General features: G+C 33.9%; 1 long non-coding RNA gene across 2 annotated transcripts; it reads left to right on the top strand.

The window, feature by feature from the left end:
* Positions 1-1,147: 1,147 nt before the first annotated feature.
* Positions 1,148-2,201, top strand: LOC139112860 (uncharacterized). 2 transcript variants are annotated; one of them, XR_011547485.1, is made up of 5 exons: positions 1,148-1,462; positions 1,527-1,605; positions 1,679-1,724; positions 1,801-1,982; positions 2,063-2,201. It is a non-coding gene; the product is annotated as an uncharacterized lncRNA (long non-coding RNA). The 2 variants fall into 2 exon arrangements; XR_011547484.1 differs by having other exon boundaries at positions 1,151-1,462; positions 1,801-2,201.
* The last annotated feature ends 6,820 nt before the right edge of the window (positions 2,202-9,021 follow it).

Below are 9,021 nucleotides of genomic sequence, written 5' to 3' on the forward strand. Positions count from 1 at the left end.
TAAATTTTAATTTTATGTTGGTTGATCGAGAGTCTAGTTCTATAAGAGAGCTCACGCGGCTAAGTCCATCGTATAGTCTGTGCGGCTAAGTCCATCGTTCATTTTCGCGGCTAAGTCCGTCTCGAAATTCATACTTAGTAATTTTTATAGATGAAAAGACAAGAGTACGCGCGGCTAAGTCCTATGCCTTTACCATTCTCGCGGCTAAGTCTTTGTACGTACATTTATATATATGGTTCGAGGACCGATTGACTCCGGGTATTATTTAAATTAATTAGGTATGCAAGGTGAGTAAAAATTATTATTAGGGTATGGTTTTAAAGGAAAAGGTTCAAGGTTTAATTTAAATTAATCAGCATATTTTTATGATTATTATTTTTAAAAATATTAAGGGTTAAACTTGTGGTCCCGGTAATTACCGTTAGACGCAGATATATATGTATGTACATTGGCACTTACTGGGACTTTTGCCTTATAACGGGTGACTTTTCCTTTAATTCTTTTTATAAATTAGGTTTTTGATTTTATATAGAAAATGTTATAATAAAAGTTATTATAGGTCTTATAGGCTTTTCAAAAAAAATTATAATTAATATTGTTTATGGTTTATTATCAAAAGTTATATATTATAAGTTATATATATATTATTATTTAATAATGGTGTGATTATTTTCATATATTCTGTTTCTATAGAGAGAGACGAATACAGCTATATAATTTTTCTATCAGTTATATTGTTTTTATATTTTATTTTATTTTTATACGATTTGATTTGTGGTTCCTTAGTTTCATAAGAGAAAAGTTGAACTGAGAGATTCAAATTCAGGAAATTTTTATATCTCGGAAACTATTACAGATACCGAAAAAATGGTATATACAAAAGTTTTTGTATTTTTAACAACAAGATTGATAGCCATCACAGTTTTTATATTTTATATATAATTTTAATTGTTTATAACAATTGATATTAAAAAATGTCTTATTATGAAACTGTTATTTTTACGTATGTTGTTACCGTAAGACAGAAGAACATGTTTCTATATATTTTTTATTTATATATCATTGTTATAAGTTTTATTTTCAATAGTTAATAATTGTTCATAAGATTTGTTAGTAGGAGTTGTCACAAAATGTCGGTTTCTTGGGTCTATGTGTGTAATTGAGTGTAGTTAGAGTAAATTTAATGGGTCAGGTTATGATTGGTTGGCTCTGGACTTGACTTAAAACGGACTTATTGTAGATGTCGCTTGTGTCTCTTTAAAGATTTGTCGAGTGACTGTACTACAAGTGGTGAAATTTATGAATGCCGGTGTAGTTGGTGTAGTAGAATTATTTTTAATAATATGATTTTTGAAAAATTTTCGCCGGTGGTGAAGTTTTTACCCGTGTTAATAAAACGTCTCCTAGTCGTCGCAGGATGTGACATCTCCCTTCATGGGGAAGTTCGGCCTCCGAACTTTAAGTAAGGTTATGTTTTTGTATATATTTGTTAAAGTATTTTGTTTAATTATTTATATATGTTTCAGGATAGCAGTAGGATCAGTCGATCGCAGAGTTGAATAAAGGATTATATTATTATGGAGTTAGTATAGCTGATTTTCAATGGTATGTAATAATGATTTATTATAGCAAAGTTTTAATTGTATTTTACAAAGTCTAACTACTTTATATGTTTCAGGGTATTTAATAAAGCGTACAATGTTCCCCTTATACCAAATTACTAGGTATGTATGTTCTATATGTATGTATTTAAAGTATATAAATTTAATGTATTCTTAATTATGATATTTTCTATTCTAGGTTGAACATTTTGGAGGTGGCTCTTTGTGGAACAATTTCATTTTTCCATCACCAGTATTAGATAAGTATATAGTATTTAAATTCTATTAAGCTTGGATTAAGGTTAGGAGTTATTGTATTTATTAATGCTTTTTTTTTTTTATTGTAGGTTTATTAGTGGAATAGCTTGGTTGATTAATAAGGTATGTTATAAATGTATAGCAGTTATATAAATGTTATTTTTATTTACTTTATAATATATATATATTTCTATCTATTTTAGTATATCCCATCACCAAGATGAACGCATACGCTGCTACTACTACTACAACTATAACAACTTTTTAATGTTATATTAGTGATAATGTATATATAATACTATAAAATACATTTGTTTTTATAATATAAGCGTGTTTAATTAATATAATAAGCCTTGGCCAGTTAATTGACCATTTGTAATATTGTTATATAAAGATAGGTTTTTTTTTTTTATATTATATGGTGTTATATATTTTTCTTTTTTTTTTAGGATTAATAGCATATACTTATAATTAAGGATTAATAGGTTTTATAATTCTCATACGTTTGTAATTGTATTTTAAGTTGAAACATTTTGTTGTGAAATGATTAAGTCGCAAATCAAATGATAAATCATTCGTTCGATTCCGTAATAATGTTGAATTACATAAGTACGACAAGTGTAACAATCGATCGCTCGTCGCGTTTGAATAATCAATCGGTAGCATCTACCACAGTGCATAGTAGTATGTTGTAAATTTCGTGAGATTGCATGAAATTGTCGGAAAGTTGTGTTTGGTCTGTCAGGAGCGCAAAATATATGCTCTGCAGTAGCGCACTGCGGGCACATCACCATATAATTTTCGACTTGTATATACCAAGCCGAATGACAGACTAAATTGTATGCCGGCATCGCGTTAAAATGTAAATAATCTCTATAATACGGGGGTACCTGCACGTGCGTCGGCTGTGGCAGTGGCGGGGATCCCTGAGGAACTCTTGTGGTGTGATCCCGGTCCCTCACATGCTCCATATAGGTTGGCCTGTCGTTTATGTAATCGTCCCGAGGGGAGTCCGGTGCCCGCGTTGTCTGCGTAGCAATCGATGGTTCCGGGGATGGTTCCCTCGGTCGCACCGGGGACGCTATCCCAACAGGGCGCATCGCGATGTATCCCTCGTTGTCATAGTTTGTCTGCGTGCTCACATTGTCTTCCTGTTCCGTATCCGGAAGCCTCCTTATCTCATCGAGTATTTCTCGAATGAGCTCTGGTGTCCGGGATCGTTGCACTACCGGTTCTTCGTACTGATAAGCACTTGGGGCGTCAGGCTGTCTGGCCGGTGAATGAAATACGTACGGGTCCGTTGGCCCGACGTCTGATTCTTGATGCGATGACATAATGGGTTGATTCCTGGGTCGGATACTTCTTCGGATCCTATCCGTTATTCTTCTCCAGTGTCGGCTCGCTTCTTGGCGATTCATATAAAAATTTCCTAAAAGTGACGGAACCAAAGGATTAGTCTTAATTTTAAATCTTATTTGCTTCAGTCACTTACTGCTTCCGGTAAAATAAAATATATATATTTTTTTTTATTTATAACTTTGATTCGACCGTCGTGGCTTCAGCACTCTTTTGGTTCGACTGTTCCTGGGGGATCTCAGGGTTTAGGTTTATATAGCTAGCTGCGGGGTGTGGTGTCGGTCTTTCAGTTCTTCCCCTGCGGCAAAATTCTAGGAAAAGACGGTTCAGGGTCTTGCCCACACATGGGGTCCGACAGGTCAAGGAGAAGATAAAGATTATGATTCCTAGTACTCCAATGCTGCAGGCGACGGTGCTGTAGGCAGTAGTTTTCCATTCTTGAATTTTTCTTTCTCTAAGTTGTTGAGCTTTTTGAATAATATCATTAAGCGTTGCTTCTATATTGCTATGATCTGACACCCATATTTCATCTGTAGTTTCCGTTAAATTAATATTAAATTTTTCACGCGTTGGTTCATACAATTGCAGAATGCTGAGGTTGCTAGATGGTGTGTAATGATGTAGAAATTTAGTTGCTTGAGTAGACGGGTGACTCATCGTGGCGGTTTTTGCTTTAATTTTGCAACCTGGTTGTATTGTTATTGTTCCACAGTTTTCAATAATTGCATGGTCTCTAAAACCGGCGCATTCAATTCGTATTTCTTCTTCTCCCTTGGCACTAAAAATCCAATTTCCTGGAGTATCAAGAACTTTCCAGTATGTCTCTTGTAATTCCTGCAATATTATGTTACATTGATTTAATATTAATTTTCTATTAAGCATCAAGTTGATGTTGCAGCTGGGCGTCTGTCTTATCTTTCTTAAAGGAGATGTAGCGGGGCATATTAAAGTAGAACTCGTGGTTGAACATTTTTCCAAGTCTTCTTTTTCTAACTCATAGTAGCTATCAGAGTCTTCGTTTATTGCAATATATTCTGTATTCGGTTTTATTGTAGCATATTTGTCTCCATCCAGATTTTGTTTTGCCGGTAATGGTACGGCTTTATATAATTTATATTTCCCTGGGCTTATTAATGGTATATGTAATGCGTAGATTAATCGGTTTTTAATATATGCAATTTGTAAATTTGATATTTTAATTAATCGATCCATTCCTTCTTCATTTATTGCTACGGGAAATTCTTCGTGTGGAACTCGTTCCCTGATTGCCTTAGAATTTTGTATTAATTGTTGTGGAGGTATTATTCGAGGATGTATTAATCCTTGTTTTCCAAAAAGTATTCCATCAATAAGAGTATTTATATTTAATTCATGTTCTAAAATTGCGTCATTAATATTTACAACTGCTTGATGAAAATATTCATTAATTTCAATTTTTGCATATTCATTTGTAAGATTTAATATTCTTTCACTTATGCGGCGGTTCATCGCAATCATTTGTTGTTTAATTTTCGAAGTCACGTTCTGTAATTCTCCGAACCTCGTCTTGATTGCTATCGTTTGGTTTATGAATAGGGCAGCAAGATCATCAGTTTTACTTTCTATATGTTTCAATGCTTCATTTATATGATTGGCATCTTCCAACGTCATTGTGCCAAATAATATTTTACTAATTTCTCCAATAAATTCTAACGGAGCTCTTCGCGATCTTGATTTCTTTAACAGTTCGCCTATGCGATTTTGATATTGTCTTACTTTATCTAGTTTTGCTTCGGCTAGCAGCAATGATTTCTGGGATTGGCATATTTTTGAAATGTTATTACATTGCCAAATAACCATTTTTAATTCTCTCTGGAGTCCTATAGCTGCATCAGCGATTCCGTTTAGATCAATGTATGTGATCATTTTCCAAGAAGTTTCGTAGGTACGCAAGTCGCCGATGGATTCGTAGAACACTCCAGGGTTATCCTTGAGAGTCGTTATCATGTATCTTTCCTGCGTCATCCCAGACCTGTAATGCGAGCTAGTTTAATTCTGTCCATATGTACTGTCTTGGTTTGATTTCGTTTAGTTAATATTTTAATATTATTGTTTGGTAGTATTTCTATAACTTCAAATGGTCCTTGATATTCATCATCAAATTTACCTCTCTTTTTTCCTCTTAATAAATATACAAAATTTCCTACTTGATAATTTTGTATTTTCTTTTCTTTTATTCTTTTATCATAGTAATGTTTGTATCGTGTTTTTGCGTTTCCTAGATTTTGTATTGCAAGCTGTCTCAAGTCACTTAGTTTGTCAATTAATTCAGCTATGTAATCATTATATGTTTCTAGTGTGTCATCTGTTTTAAATTCAGATGGTAGTCGTGCATTCCTGCCGTACACTAATTCATAAGGAGTAAATTTAGTTCCTTCATGCACACTTGTATTGTAAGAAAACATTGCATGTTCAAGCCAGTTATCCCAATCTTTTTCATTAGCAATATAATGTTTTAAATATTCTACTAAGACATGATGACTTCGTTCCAACGAGCCATTTGATTGAGGGTGAAAGGCTGTTGTACAATATTGTTTAATCCTGAAATATTTTGCAAATTGTTTCATCATGGAGCTAGTGAAATTTGATCCTTGATCCGTCAAAATAGCTTTAGGGCTTCCAAATTGGCAGATAAATCTTCGAGTAAATGCCTTTGCAATTTCTTCTGAGTTTGTTAAGATGAGTGGTACAGCAAGAGAATATTTTGTTAATTGATCTTGAATTGTTAGAATAAATTCATTTCCATTATCAGTTATGGGTAATGGTCCTACTATATCCATAGCTACTTTATCAAAAGCGTTCATTGGTGTGTCGGTAATTACCATAGGCTGCTTATTCTTTACCCGCACCAATTTCTTTTTCTGGCAGCTGTTACATGATTGAATAAAGTTCTCTACTTGTGTCTTCATATTATCCCAATAATATTTATGACGAATACGTGAGACTGTTTTTGCAATTCCCTTGTGTCCTCCAACGCTTGATTCATGTGATTCTCGTATAATTCGTAATCTATCTTTGATTTCTGGTACACATATTTGTCCTTTATATACCGTAATTTGAATTTCTGTATTTAAAAATGTTAATCTTATAATGTTACGAATTTTAAACCATGGGATATTTAAGCTGCTTTGGCTTTGAGATATTGCTGCGTAAAGAACATTTTGCGCTAGCATTATACTTCTCAATTCTTTAAATCCGTTATTTATATCTCTTTCTTTAATGTCGTTGTTTAATTCATCTTTCACTATGATGCCAAAAGTCTTTCGATTACTTTTTTGTTGTGTTAAGACGTGTCCGAGAACGCCTTTAAAATTATTTGGTTTATAACATATTTTTCTTTTAATTAATTCTTGTCCTATTTCGTCTATTGGGTTTCCTCTTGTGTCCATGAAATAAATTATGTTATTATTTTTCATCCAAATGTGGTCACGTGAATCCAAAAGATTAACAAACACTGGTACATTTTCTGTAATTCTTGGTTTTTTATTTTCTTTAATAGCTTTTCTAACAGGTTTCTTATTTGAATATTTTTTCTTAGACTGTTTCTTAATTTTGATTTTATCTGGGATAGGTTTTGTTGTTTTGCTAACGTTCTTGTTTTCAAGATTTATGGGTTTGGTTTTAGCTTGATAAAACGGTGGCGAAAATATTTTTTCCATTTCTGAACTGCTGCTGGTTTTGTCGGTTGGTGCTTTTATATTACGGTAATTAAATCGTTGCGGCTCCATATCATAGTCCATGTTCTCTTCTACACTTATTTCCATTGCTTCTAGTTCTTTTTTATTAAGCGGAATATTTTCTTCTATTACATTAATGTTATCTATGTCATCTGGCATTTTTTGGATTTTATTTTTAAAATCAATTGATTTTGGTAATGTTCTTTTTAAAGTTGGTGGTTCATGTACATCTGCTTGTACTTGAATATTTGTTTGGACTTGAAAACTATCGCTGGAATCCATTTCCATAGGAATTTGTGTAATTTCATCGAGATTCAAATTTTTATTGTTGATCCGTTTTTTAGGGACACCCGTTGTATAGTCTTCCTTCCTTTTGAGCTTCTTGTGATCGACGCTAGGGGCGGTGTAAACTTCTACTTCAAGTGATGTGGCGCTGTGATCATCTTGACCACGCCCTAAAGGTGCATTCACGGGTGTGGCACTTTCTTTAGGACTGTCGCAACTTTTATTTTCTTCTCCCGAGCTTGAATTTTTAATAATTTTTTTATGTTTCTTACGTTTCCGTTTTCTGCGTAAAGCATAATCAGATGAGCTACTAACATGTTTTCTCTTTTCTCCCTTTAGACAGTTTTTTGAATCGTCAGTTTCATCGTCGGTGTCGTAATAATAAGATTCTGTATCGTCGTCGCTACTGTCCCAAGCTTTTAGAAATTTATCTTTTACAGATTGTTCTTTTCTACTGTCACTGTCATCATATGGAGTTAATTCATGTGGTCTAAGTTTTTGATGAGGAGCAGGATTTCCTGAATCGCTGGTTTCTCGTGCTCTTTTTAAAGTAGGATGCGTTATTTTTTGTTTCTTGTGTTCTTGCTCAATTGACTTTTCGCTAGAAGATGATAATGCTCGTTTGGCACGTAGCGGATAAACTTTTTGTTCTAATTCGACAGGATTTCGAGACAATGCGTCAGCGTTTTTGTTTTTCTTACCAGGTTTATATTTTATTTGATACTCATACTCGGCTAACTTGAGTCTCCATCGCATAAGTCGTGAAGTTGGATCAGATATGGAATTTAACCATTCCAAGGGTTTGTGATCCATTACTAAAGTAAATTTGCGACCGTAAATATATGGACGAAAATGTTTTACAGCGTATACAAGAGCTAATAATTCTCTTTCAGTAGGAGAGTATCTAGTTTCCGCGTCATTTAACACTCGCGATGCGTATGCTATCGGGAGGTCGTTTCCTATTTTTCCTTGACTTAATATTGCTCCAATTGCAAATCCTGAAGCATCTGTCGTTATGACAAAAGGTTCGTCAAAATTCGGATACTGTAGTATTGGCTCTGAACATAAAGCATTGCGTAGTACGTCAAATGCGTTTTGCTGTTGCTCTTTCCATTCAAAGGCTATAGTTTGCTTTGTCAAGTCTGACAAAGGTTTAGCGATCTTGGAAAAGTTTTCGATAAATCGTCGATAGTATCCGGCAAGTCCAAGAAACTGTTTAATATTTTTTCTTGTTTTTGGTATAGGAAAATTTTTACAGCATCAATTTTTTAGGATCTGGTCGTACTCCATTTTCTGTGATTATATGCCCAAGATAAGCGACTTCTCTTTTTAGAAATTCGCATTTGTCTGGCTGCAAAAATAAATTTGCTTCTTCCAGACGTTTCATGAGTCTTTCAAACTTGACTGCGTGTTCGTTAAGAGATCGCGCATAAATTACAATGTCATCGAGATAGACAAACAACTCGATTCCCTGTAATCCAGTCAAAACTTGGTCCATTAATCTCTGAAATGTAGCAGGAGCATTTTTCAATCCAAACGGCATTCGATTATATTCAAAATGTCCATAGGGTGTTGAAAATGCAGTTTTATGTTTGTCCTTTAGATCCATTTCAATTTGATGAAACCCAGATGCTAAATCAAACACAGAAAAATATTTAGCACTTCCAAGCTGATCTAGTATGTCAACGATATTTGGTAGTGGATATGCGTCTCCAATGGTCTTATCATTTAGTGCCCGAAAATCAATTACAAGGCGCCATTTTTTATTTCCCTGAGAGTCATCCTTTTTAGGGACTATCCACAAC

This window comes from Cardiocondyla obscurior, unplaced genomic scaffold (assembly GCF_019399895.1).
Source record: "Cardiocondyla obscurior isolate alpha-2009 unplaced genomic scaffold, Cobs3.1 scaffold59_0_136335, whole genome shotgun sequence".
Classification (NCBI taxonomy): Eukaryota; Metazoa; Arthropoda; class Insecta; order Hymenoptera; family Formicidae; genus Cardiocondyla; species Cardiocondyla obscurior.